Raw genomic sequence first — 15,874 nt, 5'->3', positions numbered from 1 at the left:
TGGCAACTATTCGACGATTTTTCGAATAATTTACACAATGTCACGGATAAACATGGGTAAATGCGTGAAAAAAAAGTCATCACATATCACCTCTGATAATGGTTTATTCATTTAAAAACACATTGTGCACGTTTAGCACACTATTTCATGTAGTTTTTATCTGCTGGAGGGTCGCGTAGGGGAGCATTGTGCGACAAAAATAGAAGAGCCGCGTAAAATAGAGAGTTGTCTCGCGACAAACGGGGTTCTCGCGCTGCTCCCGTTGCCGGTGGAGCCGCTGTAATTGATTAACAGGGGGGCGAGCTGCTACGGGACTCACGCTGCAGACGTATCGCGGTGGAGCCCGGCCGGTACGGTCCCTCGACGCCTCCTGCGTGCCTCGCTCTCAAATGACTGTGCATACTTGTTGTAGACTTGTGATACGCAAGCTTTGCCTCACAGAGTTTGCACTGCACCTCATTTTCGTTTATTTTGTCAAAGTTGTTCCACACGGAACTTTTTGATGACTGTAGTTGTCTCTGCATGTTTGTCCTGTTTGTAGAAGAGCATCAAACTAGCTGGTAGCCCATCTCACACCGCTGTAGCAATCCTATACTGCCCTCGTGCGGTTAGGAGCTGAATTGCATGTCAAATAAAGGGGGGAAATAAGACGGTGAATAGTAATAGTCGCATTAAAAAATCGATTTTTTAAAATAAAATGACTATTCGAAAATTCGAAAATCGTGACCCATCCCTAGTTCCTACTCTTTTCCGTGAGCTCGTGAGCCGGCTCACGGGCCTGGCGGGCTCACGTAGAAGCCGGCTCATGAGCCCATGAGTCCATGAGCCAGCTCACAGGCCTGGCGGGCTCACATTGAAGAGTAGGAACGTTAGTGTTAGCTCCCGGGAGTGTTAGCAGTTAGCACTTGTCGGCTGCCATCGGCTACTGGAGTAATGTTAATTTACAGCTATGGAGCACTTCTACCAGCTCTTCTAGTCACTGAGCCTCGCCTCCATCTCAGCAAATATATTACATTTATTACAGGTACCATCATCATTGAAGTAGGCAGGGGAATAGCTAAACACAGCAGAGACCGAGAGTGAGAGAGCAGAGGTAGAGGGAGGTGTGGCTCATGACACACTTTGTTTTGGTCTACAGGCAGTGCACAGCACAGACCTAGTGGTGAAACGATTTCGCTTTTTGTCCCTTTAAGATATTTTGTGTCTGTAATGAAGCAGAAAATTACAGCTGATATATATTTAATCATAACAATTATTGTAACTTAGCGCTTCATCCTTATTTGTGTCAGGCCATATTCTCCACTGGACAGACTCGCTCATCTCTCTGGCTACTCACAGGAGTTTTGACACCGGTCGTTTCAGCTCATTCCCTGCCTTTCCAAAATTAGACCCGAGCAGTGCCGATGGCCTATTTACTGGGCTGGCTCTCGCAACACTCACTTTCACTATCCATTCATTCATCCTCTGTTTATAAGGCTCATTCTGAGTAGCAAGTCAGATTTGGATGAATGGATCATTATATTTTGCAGTCTTTCCATGTCTTGATGTCATGGGTGGATTCCTGAACGGGCCTACCGGACACAGGCCTAGGGCCCATCACCTGCAAAATGTTGTTTAAATAATATGCACTGATAAGGAAGAGACACAAAAAACAACAAAGAGTTGCACAGGAACTGCAAAGAGACACAAAACTGCCAAAAAGAGACACAAAAATAATTAAAAGAGAGACAAACTAATATGTAAAGGGGCAAAACAACAAAAAAGAGACACAGAATAACCACAGAGACACAAAACAATCAAAAAATACACAAAACTACCTCAAAGAGACACGAAAATAACTGCAAAAAGGAGCAAAGCAACCAGAAAGCGACACAAAATTACTAGACACAAAATCATCAACAAAGACACAAAAATTGTCTTAAAAAAACAAAATTATCTCAAAGAGACACAATAAAAAACACAAAAAGGGGCAAAACAACCAGAAAGCGACACATTAGTAAAGAGACACAAAACGATCAAAAGACACAAAATTACCTCAAAGAGATGCAAAATAACTACAAAAAGTGACAAAATAACCAAAAAGGAACACAAAGCAACCAAAAAAGACATGAAATGACTATGAAAAGACACAAGATGACTACAACAAAAAAAGAAGCAATCACCACAAAGTCTGTGTATGTGTATTTCCTGTCCTGTGTAGGAGAGGTGGTGGGGCCTTTTAAATGTCTGTGCCCAGGGCCCCATTGTCTCATAATCCACCCATGCTTGATGTCATGTTTCCTCTGCCTGTGTGTGCTTGTGTCATGTTTGGAGATGTCACAAAACAAGGCTGCAGCAGTCAGATGGAAGTGTATGTGGATGTCACATATGTCAGTGTGGGAGTGTGCAAGATGTCGCACGCTTGGATTTGGCGGCCTTGCTGCAGTGCAATCGTGTGTGTGTGTGTTGCTCACTCTGTGTCCTTAACTTGTGTATCACAGGGAATGCATACGTGTTTGACTTTATCCATGCTGCGTGTGTGATGGTGTCCAGTGTGTATGCTGAAAGCTGACACAGCTGTTTCACAGTAACCACACTGTTTCTCCACACTATCTACAGTTTCACTTCATGGCTATCCTCCAGTCAACTCCTGCCACTTCCTTCTATCATTGTTTTTCTCTGTCTCACTTTCTCCCATTTTCTCTTTCTGTCCGTCCTCCCTCTCTGTTCCACAGATACACCCTGTATGTTTGCAGCGTGTTTTGGTGGGTTTGCACATGGCCATTATTGAGTCCTTTTGGTCAGCCTGTGTGTAATGTGTACACAGTACTGGATGTTTCCTTTTGTTTTAAATCTGCTCAATGGACCCTGTCTAACCAAGCCACTTTGAATTCAGACCTAGATGTTGAACATAGCATTTTTTGTTTTTTACAAAGTCGATCAGTTTAAAAAATATATAATTATATATGGATGAATTCTGTTGGATATGATTCCCACAAATAAGCTGTGCAGTGTAGCCCCAGTGTTAAATATCACCTATGTTGTCAGAGTCACTAAAAATAGGTAACCTAAGCCACAGAAAACACGAGACCTGGTGACCCAAATGAACGGGATGTTGTCAGGACACTGTGAGCCCGACAATGACATGGAAGGAAAAAGTAATCAAAGCTGACATTTCTTCAGTTCCAGTGTGACAGGATACAGTGCTGGAATCCTGTGAAACATACTGTTGAGTCTAAAGCAGCAGTAAATTGAAGCAAAACAGTCAGCTCCATTTTTATCCAACTGTGAATTTCTTGAGCAAACATTTGGTTACATAAACATTACAGAGCTTAATGCTCACTTCTGATTATTTCCCCAGATACAAGCTTCCTGCCTAGACTGTTCACATTCATGCTTGAAGTGAGGCATTTCTGACATCAGTGTCAATGGATCTCTGGCCCTGAAACACTTCATATGCAACCAGTAACGTCAGACACATGCGTTGGAACAAAAACAAACTAGAACCACCACCTCTCGGATGTATGCCTCCACAAACCAGTCAAAACGCAGTTACAGTTTACGTCCATGTCTGTCCAGACTTATATGTAGAAATGACAGTAGACAATGCTTCAAACATGGATGTTGTTGCAAAGAAGCTACATATTCTAAAACGTGGATGCTTCACACACTTTCAACCCAGCAGCACATAAGATCTATCCAATCAGCACAGTGTCAAGATGGATGTCAAAATTAGTGTCAGTTATTCAGTATCTGACCAAATGTTTTCTCTTCTGTTCCTGAGATGTGGTGTTGAGTAATGGCTAGAAAAGTGTTGTTGCAGAAGACTGTGATGTCACAGTGAAGTTGACCTTTTGGATACAAAATGTCATCACTTCATCATTTCATCCTATCAGACATTTGTAGAAAACTTTGTTATATTAGCTTGTGAATTTGAGTTTTGGACAAAAACAGGTTTTGTGAGGTCACAGTGACATTGACCTTTGACCACCAAATTCTAATCAGTTTGTCATTGAGTCCAAGTGGACGTTTGTGCCAAATTTAAGGACAGTCCTTCAAGGCCTTCTTGAGATATTGCATTCACGAGAATGAGACGAATGCAAGGTCACAGTGACCTTGACCTTTGATCACCAAAATTGAATCAGGTTATTGTTGAGTCCAAGTGGACATTTGTGCCAAATCTGATGGATGGACAACCTGAAAACATAATGCTTCAGGCCACAGCTAGCGCGGAGGCATAAAAATGTCATATATGGGAGACAGGCCTTTGGGAAAACATGATGACATAGCAGTGCAATTGTCATTTCCTGAATGATCACCATAGAAACGTCCAGTGATGTCATTCTGCATTATAATTAGCCAAGTGCTTCTGTTTTGGAGACTTTATAGTCATTTTGGAGAAATGGCTGTTTGTTTTTGGGATAACGGTCTGTCCTACAAATGGGCTGTGATGTGGAGGGTCTAAAGGAGTAACTGTTCTTTCAAACCTTAGCATGTCCAGGGCTCCATTCCTGGATCTCTGTTGGCGTCCCCTGACAGCACTGTCACAGTATGTAGGCAAGCTGTCCCTGTCAGGCTCTATTGGGTGGCAACTGGGGCAGCCTTCTGCAGCAGCGGTATGGCAAAGGCAGCCTTCCATGGTTTCCTCTTCTTCTGCGCCTGCCCAGGTAAGTATGAAGTGGGAAACCATAGATGTAAGGAAAAAACATACAGTTGTCACAGTGGTCGCATAGTCAGTGATCGGATATCTATCAAATTTAAGATCACATATGAGGTGGGTAAGACCTGATTGGAGAAATTAGATTTCTGTGTCCACACTACCTGAAAAAAATTGGATCTGTGTCACATGAGAGTAAAAAAGTTAAAACTTGGGCCGCCTTGTATTGTAATGTGAACATAGCTTTTGGAATGTTACAGAAACAAGGGTCAATTGTTTCAGTAAGCTGTAAACAAGGAACAAGTAAGTTTCTTTATATATATACAGTGGGTTAGGACAACGAGACATCTTTCATTGTCTTAGCTTTTTGCTCTGGCATGTCAGTATTGAGTTGATAATGACTATGAAGCTTCAGCTTTAACAGTGTTTGAGGTAACACATTCATTTTGGGTTCGCAGTGTAGGCCTTGTATCCCTTTAATTATGCATAGTTCTGAATTTTATGAGCGGGACAATGATACTCAACACACAGCAAAAACAGGGAATGACTTTTTTTCTGTTGTGGCCAAACAGTGGAATGTTTTTGACTGGTCAAGTCAGGACGCCTGACATCAGTCCAAGTGAACAGGTTTTTTACTCACTGAAAACCAGACAGAAGACAAAGTCCTAAAACAAACAGGGAGTTACGATACCTGGCAGAGAGTCACTTGGAAGGATTAACACATTTCTGAGAGGATGTATTATACGGACTACTTTACATCATTACTTACTTAAAAATGGTTCTTTTCAGGGCTGAGCGATATGGAGAAAATCAAATATCACAGTATTTTTGACTAAATACCTCTGCTGATATTGTGAATCAGTAATGTGAATATAATGACCAAGTGGGTGAAGACAAATAATAGAACAGTTAGAGCAGTCTGGCAAGTTCAGAAAATTACATCAGTTTACTGTAATGCAGCCTTTAAAACAAGGAAAAGACAACCTTACAATATTATGATTTCCAAAATCTAAGACACTATCTCGTCTCTAATCACAGTATTGATATAGTATTAATATATTGCCTAGCCCTATTCTCCAACAACAAAAACAGCAAGCATAAAGATGTTGTCAAAAAGTTTGTCAAAATGTTCATTCCCATGTTCCTTCTTTATTCCTTATTTTTCTAATGTAATGGACCAGAAACTACACAAAGATCCTTCGAATGAAACCCAGCGATACTCAGTCAGAGTGAGATAGAAGTTTTCAGCCCCCATCATGAAGGCCGAGAGGCCCCTCAGCTGGCTGGGAGCCAGGGGCAGCGGGGAGGTGAGGTATTTTAATTCACCTTAGCCAGAAAAGGAAATTGTTTGCACAGGAGTGAGGCAAACAATGGAAACAACTTTTGTGACAGTACATATGGCATCAGACAGAGGGAAACTTGTCTCATAACACCTGTGTGGTCTCAGAAGTTGCGGAGGAACAGATACTAAACATTTTGCAGAAATTACAGCGTTATGAATGATTAAATTGTGAAGTTATGGCAGATACATCATGATAACATCAGATTGTGTTCACAAGAACATGGTTTACTGTTGTTGATATTACCTAGTATCCCCATCCTCTCTGATTACTAGTTTCTGCCATTGATTCTTGACTGATTAATTACTGATGTCCCCACTAATATATGCTTGTCAAAAACCCATCTTAATCTTAATCGTCTTCTGTCTGATTATATAATTTCAGTGCTGTTAGTTTCTGTCATGAAACACTGAAAAAGTTAAAAAAAAGCTCCTAGTAATGTCTTTTTACCACTTTGCTTTAAAATGAAATACTGGCAGTCACAGTTCCACCGTGCTCATAATCTTCTTAGATGTCTCGAAGGTGTTCCTTCTAATCAGTCACAAAAAACCTTCAACGTAACAGAACTCGCATCAGTAATGTGGTTAGGCAAGTTCAGATATTTTCTGCTTGATGTCTCATTATCTGTGCAGTTAAATTTAAAACGAATTGTGCTTTTGGTAATCTTATAGAATATAATTTAATATATTAAGATTATGGTTATATTTTCCCTATGATGCTGTTTTGCAGCAGCTGTTATGTTGAGTTTATGCTCCTAACATATTGCTGTCATCAGAGTCAATGCTGAAAAGAGGAATGCCATAGAAATTTAGCATTTCCTGAGTTCCTTTAAATTCAGAGTTTCTTGAAGTGAGCAGTGAGGTCCAACATGTCAGTCATCATTCATGGGAAATACATACATATATATATATCTCATCAGTGTTGCAAGTTACGTACTCACATGTGCTGAACTGATGTGAAGGTCTGGCTGTTGAGCCAGCCATCACCACCTGAGTAGTGATGCGCGGGTCGACCCGTAACCCGCGGGACCCGCAAATGGACCTGCAGGTCGGGCAGCAGTGATCGTCTATTAAATCGGTCTGTAAATGATATTTTGACATTATTATTATAATCTATTAATCTGTAATCTATTACTGTCATGGCATCCGAAGGTACTGATGCGTTGAGCAGGTGACAGTCCGCGGACAGCACTGATCCACAGCCTCAGACGGATGCGCTCAAGCGTGCCGTGCGCACAAGCGCAGTTGGTAGGCAATACTATATTTTCACATTTTTAACAATGCAATTTAAAAGTTTTGATTTTTATTGATAACCTACATTTACCAACAACAAAAGACTACATTTAGCACCAAAAAAATATGTAAAAAAAATAAAATAAAAAAATAAGTAAATAAAAAAACGAATATCGAATACCAAATTTTCATAACGAATACCTACCCATAGAAACGAATATTCGAATATCCGAATATTTGGGTACAGCCCTACTTGCTATACTATATATCTGAACAGTGGGGTCCCTGGTGCAGACAATCTTTTTCAGTGACAGTACTTCTATAGTGATCACGTCTGTATTTTTCTGTGTAATATGCAAGTGTAATATGTATGTGTTTAATGGGAATTTTTCCATATCTACTCATGATCTGAATTAAAGTAAGCAGAGGTAAAAAAAACAAAAACGAGAGAAAACATTTTAAAGGGCCCAAATCTCACTCAGCCTCACATTTGTTTTCTATCCAGCCTCCATGCTGGCAGCTTCGACTGGACTCAGAATCAGTTACATAACGCTGTCATTCCACAAATACCTTGTAACTTAGCTGATTTTTTTCCCCCCTACACATTTGTCTTTGAATCAAACATTTAGTGGTTTAGTTTCAGGAGTCACTTGGCATTAAATGGTTTGAAGCTCTGATGAATCGACTTGCTGTCTGTGCTGGAAGCTAGGAGTTCATTGTTGTCCTTATCGGAATGCTAGATATACTGTATGTATATTTTTCCTCCCAGTTACTTTTTCTTTTTCAGTGCCTTGATCGAACAAGATTCCAGGCCACTGAAAATCCTCTGTTTATTCATAGAGGGTGCAAGTCATTAACACCAGGACTTACGGCGGTGATCCACATTTGTGGATACAGTCCAGTACAATTAGCAGACACCTGGTGATGCATATTGGCTTCTCCTTCTGTGCCTTTCTGTGCCTGTCACCATAGAGCCAAAAGTTTCCAGCTAGTGTGAACTGTAAGCAGCTTCCTAACTCACTCTATCCACTTCAGCTTAAACTGATAACTTTGGCTAGTGACAGAAAGTGACACACTGAGTAGGGCTGCACAATAAATCGAATATCAGTCTCGATCATGATTTTGGCTTCCCACAATTAAATGAACATGGTCGGCTGCGATACTGACCTTTTAAAATGCGTGCTCTGCTCATACAAATCTGCTGTATATCAAATCGAGCACTTCCTAAACTAACAGCAGTGGCAGCTGTCATGCAGCATGTGAAAAACTCTTGAATGCTGCGGCTGTAGTCCAGAGTTTAAGAGTATACAACAGAGAACAGACGAGCAAGACGAAAATCAGATGTCTGGAGCAGAACATGAAGAACTCCCTCCAAAGGCATCATCATCTGTTGTTAGGAATTATTTTGGATTTAGGGCCATTTATGTTAAGCAAAAACAAATCATATGCAAAGAGTGCACTAGACATGTGTCTCCGCCACAAGGCAACACAACTAACCTTTTTCAACCAACTTAAAAAACACCGCGAACTGTGGTATAATGACTGCATGAAGGCCAAGAAGAGCGTCATTAACTTACCTCACTGAATTCCCGTCCTTGTCCAGTTTCTACTCAAACATCCATAACAATCGTTGTACGCCGCACCTATGTATCCATCTCTCAAAGACAGGCTCAAATAACTAATGCAGTTGCATTGACATTTGACCAAAGATACAGTATGTGTCCAATAAACACTTTTATTTATATTTTATTTCTCGGAGATCCACTTAATTAAGTTAAAGGAGAACATTGTTTTTAGACTCATGTGACAGTTAAAGCAGTGCTCTATTGATTTAAGTTTGTGTGAACAGTACCATACAGTTTTATTTATATTTTGTTTCCAGGAGATTTACTGGGGGTAAAGACCAGATGGAAAGATTTGTACACTAGCAGGAATGTAGCACAACATGGAAGTGAAAATAGTGCTCTCTTTTTTTTAAATGTGGCAGTGCAATAAATTTTTTTTATCCCTATAATCAACGAATAGCTGTGACCTCAACTGGCTTGACTCTGTCGTTAAACCTGGTAATAACTGTTAGGTACATTAGCCTCCTGATGCAAACAGTTAGCCCTGTCACTGTGTGTGTTTCCCCCGACACTATTTTGCAGGAGCACCGTCACTCCAGCGGGGGCTTAGCACCACCCAAGATGATTGTGATTGGTTTAGAGAAACCCAAACAAGCCAAAGCGCTCTTTCCCCTCATAGCAGAATAATCGTATGATGATTTCAGACCTTTCCCAAGCACTGACACAGCACTGTGGTGATTGGTCTGGTTAGACAAGACTACATATCGCAAGATTCTTGCCAGTACACAGTCCTACCGAGTACTGGCTTGGCCAGGAACAGTGTTATGTTTGTCTGCCTGAAACAACATGCAGTTTCTCTCCACTGAACATACTACTGTGTGTCTGTGTGTACATGTTTGTGTAAATGTGTGTATGTATACACAGCCGCCGAAACCAGGAGAGAGTGGTTATGTTTTCCGAGGACGTATGCTAGTTTACCCAGAGAGGAAAAACCAAGCAACAAACAACAGCCACAACAAGTCTAAACAGAGGTAATGATTTGTACTCTTTCAGGCCCCCCCCCCTCCTCCCCCACTCTCTTTCTGCTCTCCATATGGTGTCGGTTGGTTGTGGTTTTTGTATTCTGCAACTTCTGTGTGTACGTAGTGATTTGGTGAAGACCTCGAACTTGGCTGTGGAATGCAGAGCGCTCAGCTTGTTCGGCACATGCACGAACACACGCATGTGATTACACACACAAATCTATTAATTCAGGCACATTTGCTGAAGAAAAACCGACTAAACGTCTGCACACTTTGCTCTGCCTGATCCCTCCCTCATCCCACTTGTTTACAGTTGTGCCGGTCACCGCAGAGTCGAAACTGTCACTCAGAATCAGATTCTGCTTTCACATGTGGTGATTCAGACCGCCTGTTTAAAAAAGCTGCCATCGTGTCTGACAGTCGTGTACTTTATGGCTTCACCAGAGACTTGATTCACAAATCCTATTTTGACAGTTGCTTGTACTGTGATTGTGTGTTTGCGTTCTAATTGTGAGAATGTGAACGTTTTGGTCTGTGAGGCTCTTGTATGACTTGAAGGGTGTGTCTTTGTCAGTAACACCACAATTTTTCCTCTCCGCTTTTGTTTTTCTGTCCTCTGTCTGCTGTAAGTATACCAGAAATGTCAAGGAAATAATCCACAAAGGCAGTGGCAGACGGGACAACTTCAATGGCTTTTTCCATTCAAAGGAATGTCACATGAAGAAGAAATTCCAGTTATCACTAATGCTCGAGGCTTTTCATATACGGAAAATCATTACTTGAAATTAAACAAAGCATTTGTTTTGAAGATTATCAAAATAAAGTATGAATACTGAAAGCTAGAGTAAAAATAGAGGCAATCACCACATTAAAAGACATTTTCTGTGGAAAATATAACAAGGTTTTTGGCCTGGTCAGCAAAGCATGGTAGGTCTATTGATCTCACACTGTAAGATTTCTGGGCATTGAGGTTTTTAAAATTCAAATGTGTATCACTGCCTTTATGAGAGCACATGGCGGTAAAATTGCAATGTGCATCTGTATGTACAACTTGCCCCCTGATTAATTTAAAGCTGCAGTTAAAGAAACAGTTTGGGTCATTTGAAGTACTTTTCCATAGTCAGTGTATTACCTAAAGTAGATGGCTGTTGGCACTCCCCCACTTTGGAGAAGCAGGCAGGAATACTGTAATGTACTGCTTTGGACAACAAAATGTAGTTTAGCCACCTAAGAAAAACCTGACAGTTAAAGTGTACGCTTTACTGACAATATTTTCATGGCTTCACCTTGCCGTCAGACAGCCTGTTCTGACGACAGAAGCTGTTAATGGCATCAGTTCTCCATCTATGCTCTTGTCAAAGCCCTCAGACTTCACTGACAAAAACAGCAATTTTAGGTTGCTGGACACAGTAGCTGCTGATCTACCACTGCCTCGATCAGTTAGTTAGTTTGTACTATATTGTGACTTTGGTGAATCTGAACTAACCTTTTAAATGGCAAAGTCATACAGTTACACAAACAAACAAACTGATTTAGGCAGCGGTAGACCAACTGCACCTGTGTTCAGCAATGTTAAATTACTGTTTTTCTCAATGGAGGCTGGCTTTGAAGAGAGCAATATAATGGCTTCAGTTCCTCAATGGAAATTGCTGTGTGATGGTAAGATAAAGCAGTGAAAATATTTTAAACATAGCGAACACTTAAACTGATTTGGTGGGCAATTTTTTAGGTTGCTTAAATATGTTTTGCTGTATTCCATGGTGGTACTCCTGTCTGCTTCTCTAAACTGGGGCGTGCTAACTGACATCTACTGTGGGTAATACACTGACTATGGATAAATACCTCATACAGTCCCACTTCATAAGATCTAAACTATCCCTTTTAAGTACTAAAAGACATTGGTGTCAGTCTCAAATTCAACATGTGTAGAGTGCTAATTATGAGGTCTATTAATTCCCTGCTTGAGAGGTACCAGAATTACTCAGTGATGTGCTTTTCAAACAAACACAGTTAATTTTCTTTTCTCTCCCATCATGTTCACTTCCATTTCACACACTGAGACGGTCCACTGATCGAAAAAACTAGTGACTAGAAATCCATGTAACCCTGCAGGCTGTGGAGCAAATCGCCTGTCTTCACTACTTTTACAGCATTTTTCCATCTCCATAAAATGAAGACGATTTTGTTTCCTTTTTTTTTTTTTTTTTTAAGATTGAAAAAAACATCATGTTGGGCAACAGGCAAGGGTGCTGACAAGGACAAAGTAGGAGTTATCAAACCAGCCAAGGCTGGAGTTGTGTTGCTTTCTCTACAGGGGCCTCTCACACATACATACGCTTGTAAACACACACATATACACACACACACACACACACACACACACACACACACACACACACACACACACACACAGACTTATTCAGCAATGACCTGCTGAGTGCAATCTGCAGGAACTCTCTAATCTAAGTGGTCTATCAAGATAAACAAGCATCTTACAAGTGTTCTTTACATGCACATGTGTACACACATGCTCACACAGACACAGACATACATTTTTTAGCTGAAGACTCTTCTTTACCATTATATCTTGATTTGAAAATACCAGTTGAGGAGTATAAGTTGCCTAGATGCTGCCTTTAATGTCTATTCTCTGAAACAACAAAATGTGACATTTTGTGTAGGAGAGCAAATGATGATTGTAGAGGGATTTTTTTTTAATGTAAATAATACTGTGTATAGCATTCCTTGTACAACAGTCAGTACAATACTTGCCAAATGAATTATAATAATATCATTTAGTGACATTATATAATTTGTATTGCCTCCTTTTTATTAGTAGTACCTCAGTGTAACATGACTGTTTTAACATCAAACAAATGCTGCTTTGGATACATGGTTGTAAGGGTGGTCTTAATATTTATGTAGAGCTGCAACAATTAATCATTTAGTTGTCAAACGTTAAATCAATTGCCAACTAATTTGGTAAATGATTAATCAGTTTGAGGTAATTTTTTAAGGAAAAAAAACCAGCCAAAACTCTTTGATTCCAGCTTTTAGATGTCAATATTTTCTGTTTTTTTTTTTTTTTTTTTTTTTTTTTTTTTTTTTTTTTTAAACTCCTCTGTGACCGTAAACTGAGTATCTTTGGGTTGTGGACAAAAGAAGACATTTGAGGATGTTGTCTTGGTCTTCAGCAAACATTGATCGACATTTTTCACCATTTTCTAAATAAAAACTTATTGATTAATTGAGAAAATAATCGACAGATTTATCAACAATGACAGTGATTGTTAGTTGCAGCCCAATTTTATATTTGATACCAAAAAATGTGTGAAATTAAAATCGATGTCTGGAAGGAAAAACTTGATTGCAGCACTGGGTACAAGTTTCTGTAGACCCAGCTTAAATAATGTTAACTCCTCATGCGTGTCTGTGCCAGTCATCTTAAGATCTTTCACCTCTCTGGTTCTGCTCATGTGGACAGAGAAATATGCTTTCTTGCACTGTTTAGTTTCCTGTCCCACAGTCTCCCACCATGTCTACACATACCAGCATGAGTTCTGAAAGCAGTTTTTGCAAACCCTCCTGTTGAGCCACACGTTTACCTGGTTATGCTCAGTTCTTATCTCATGTACCTACTGAAAGCAGGCATGTCTGTGTCTCTATCACATGTGGAAACATGTGGCTACTTTGGACAGACATATTTGCCGCTGACAAAACGTCCACTGGCAGGTTTACTGTAGCTTAGTGTTAGCATTGAAGCTCAAGCTTGATCACCCTGGCTTTTTGGCCTCCTGAAGCCTCAAATTTGGCATTTGGCCAATGCCATCTTGGATTTTTGGAGCCAGAAGTGAGCATTTTGGATGAGAGGGTGAAGCTGTGGAGGAGCGAAGGGCGAATCTGACTAAGAGCCCAAGGACATTACCCCCAGACGTCCTGTCACTCAAAGCGGCCATGTCCTTAATTGTACATAACTTTTTTAAGTGATAATAAATTTAAACAAGGTACTTACCTAAAATGTCACCATCTGTACAGTTGTCATGAACAGGGAAATCAGCTATAGAGGTCAAGACCGTTTTTTGTACCAGGTTACATTTGTACCTTTTCTGCATATCATATCAATGTTTCTAAAGTTACATAGTATAGGAGGTGATCTTGTCATCAGGAGGTGGAGGGGATGGTGAATACTGACACGTAGGCAAGAAGCCTGATTTTTGGTGACCCTCCCCAATGTTTCCACCGGTGTTTGTAGCACAGAACCAGGGAGTTTTTAGTGGCACATTGCAGTGTTTTCCAGCGAATCTGTGGCACAGAACCTTGCTGTTCTGTACTGACACATTGCGACGTTTCTGAACAACACAAGCCACCAAACCTACATGTTTTTCACTCACCCTTCCTTGATTTTGCAGCAGCTTTTGTGCCACCAAACATGGGTGTTTTAAGCCAAAACATGATCTTTTTCACACCATCGCTACGTGGGTTTGTGCCGAAACCTAACCACATGCCACAGCGTTGTTGAGAAATGTTAAGTTTTCACGTATCCGCCACGAAATATATATATATATATATATAAATGTAACATCCATGTTTTGTAGAAAAGTACAAATTTACCTTTTTTTGACTCACTCTTGAAGCCAGCCTCTAGGGGCCGTTAGAGGAACTGCAGTTTTGGACACTTCAGCATTGATTTTATTTTTCAGCCCTAGAGGCTGCTGCTTATTGACAGCATGTGTTAAGATTTATATTCATTTTCTACCCTTTTGCAGTCTTAGTCAAACTCTCCCTGTCGTTCTTCACCACCCATTATTGACATGAAAATAGCAAACCAGGCTGCTACAGCTACATCGTCAACCTTGGCAAGTCATCAGGGCATTATAACCATCCCACCCTTATGACTAATACATGGACATAAGATTGAAAATTGGTGTACTTTCATTTTCTATCTGTGGTCTTCTGTTGTTTTTCATTTTCTAATTTTAAAAGAGCTTGTTCATGGATATTATATATCATTTGGACACTGTTTATTTCCTGAACTAACCCCTTCACTTCTTGGAAACGAAGGGTAAACGTGTTGCGCACGGTACTGATGTCTATGTTCTCATTCAAGTTCAGCTATGTTTTTATGTACAGGATGTGCTGGAGCTGGTAACTAGAAAAGAGGAAGGGAGAGAGCGAGAGATGGAGGGATGGAGCGAGAGATGAGTCATTTTCTCTGTCAGACACTGTTGTTTTCCACTAAGCCCTGTTATTTTCGCTCATAAATGGATGCCAGGTAGTGGGTGGAAAGAGTCTCTTTTTTTGTTTTCACATTTGGTGTAATTTTATAATGGAAGCAGACTGTGGTTAAACTTGAAGCATTTGCATGGACTTGTCCTTATGTAACCCTCTTCTCCATTTTTATATAGACCAAAACATGTATTGTGAATTACTTGGAATAAGATGAAAATCTGGGGTTGGTCACATTGAAATCTTCATAGTTGTTTTCATGCTTCAGTATTTTGTGATTTACCAAAAGTTTGTTCCCTGTCTCTCTCCTGCAATAGCAGATTTTTTGGCCACTTGGGGGCAGCGAAAAAACAATGCTGACATATTATCACCTTATAAAGTTGAAATTGCAAACATGTTTGCAAAAGACTTAAAAAAAAATAGACAGGAAGAGTTGCCTGTTTACACAGCAGATATAGAGCTCCACTAAGTCCTGAGGGAAATAGCTGGATCTTTACGTGGTAAATGCTCCATTATGTTCACCAGCTGGATGCTGACTTTGTTTTTCTGCTGTTTGGTGCAGGACTTGCAGTGTACAGGGGATTTATTAGAGCTTTTTCTTGGAAAACAGCTGCCCACTCCACCAAAAGTGACCCCATGAGAGTTGGGATAATGAACCAAAACAGTAAAATTGCAGGCTGCAAGACCAAAACAATGAGCTGAAAGTTGCTACAATGGTCCACTGAGAGGAATTGCAGTGTTGGGTGATATTTCTCTGTGCATTCATCACTACAAGCAGCTTATTTTCTTAGCACTTTGCTCATGCTAAGGCTTAGCACCTGGACCATTAACATCAACTGCACCTTTTGCCACT

The 15,874-nt window shown here is 40.3% G+C and overlaps 1 protein-coding gene across 3 annotated transcripts in view; it reads left to right on the top strand.

Annotated features, from left to right (window-relative positions):
- The window catches only part of LOC117257793 (vitamin D3 receptor A), a 106,371-nt gene that overhangs the window by 17,895 nt on the left and 72,602 nt on the right, over positions 1-15,874 (top strand). Inside the window, exon 3 of one of the 3 annotated variants that reach the window (XM_078170229.1) lies at positions 9,698-9,804. The exons of the other annotated variants lie outside the window; for them this stretch is intronic. The gene's annotated coding sequence lies outside the window, so the exon portion shown is untranslated. The remainder of the gene's footprint in view (positions 1-9,697; positions 9,805-15,874) is intronic. 3 annotated transcript variants of the gene reach the window in all.

This window comes from Epinephelus lanceolatus, chromosome 8 (assembly GCF_041903045.1).
Source record: "Epinephelus lanceolatus isolate andai-2023 chromosome 8, ASM4190304v1, whole genome shotgun sequence".
NCBI lineage: Eukaryota > Metazoa > Chordata > Actinopteri > Perciformes > Serranidae > Epinephelus > Epinephelus lanceolatus.
This window is presented reverse-complemented; position numbering and strand designations above follow the sequence as displayed.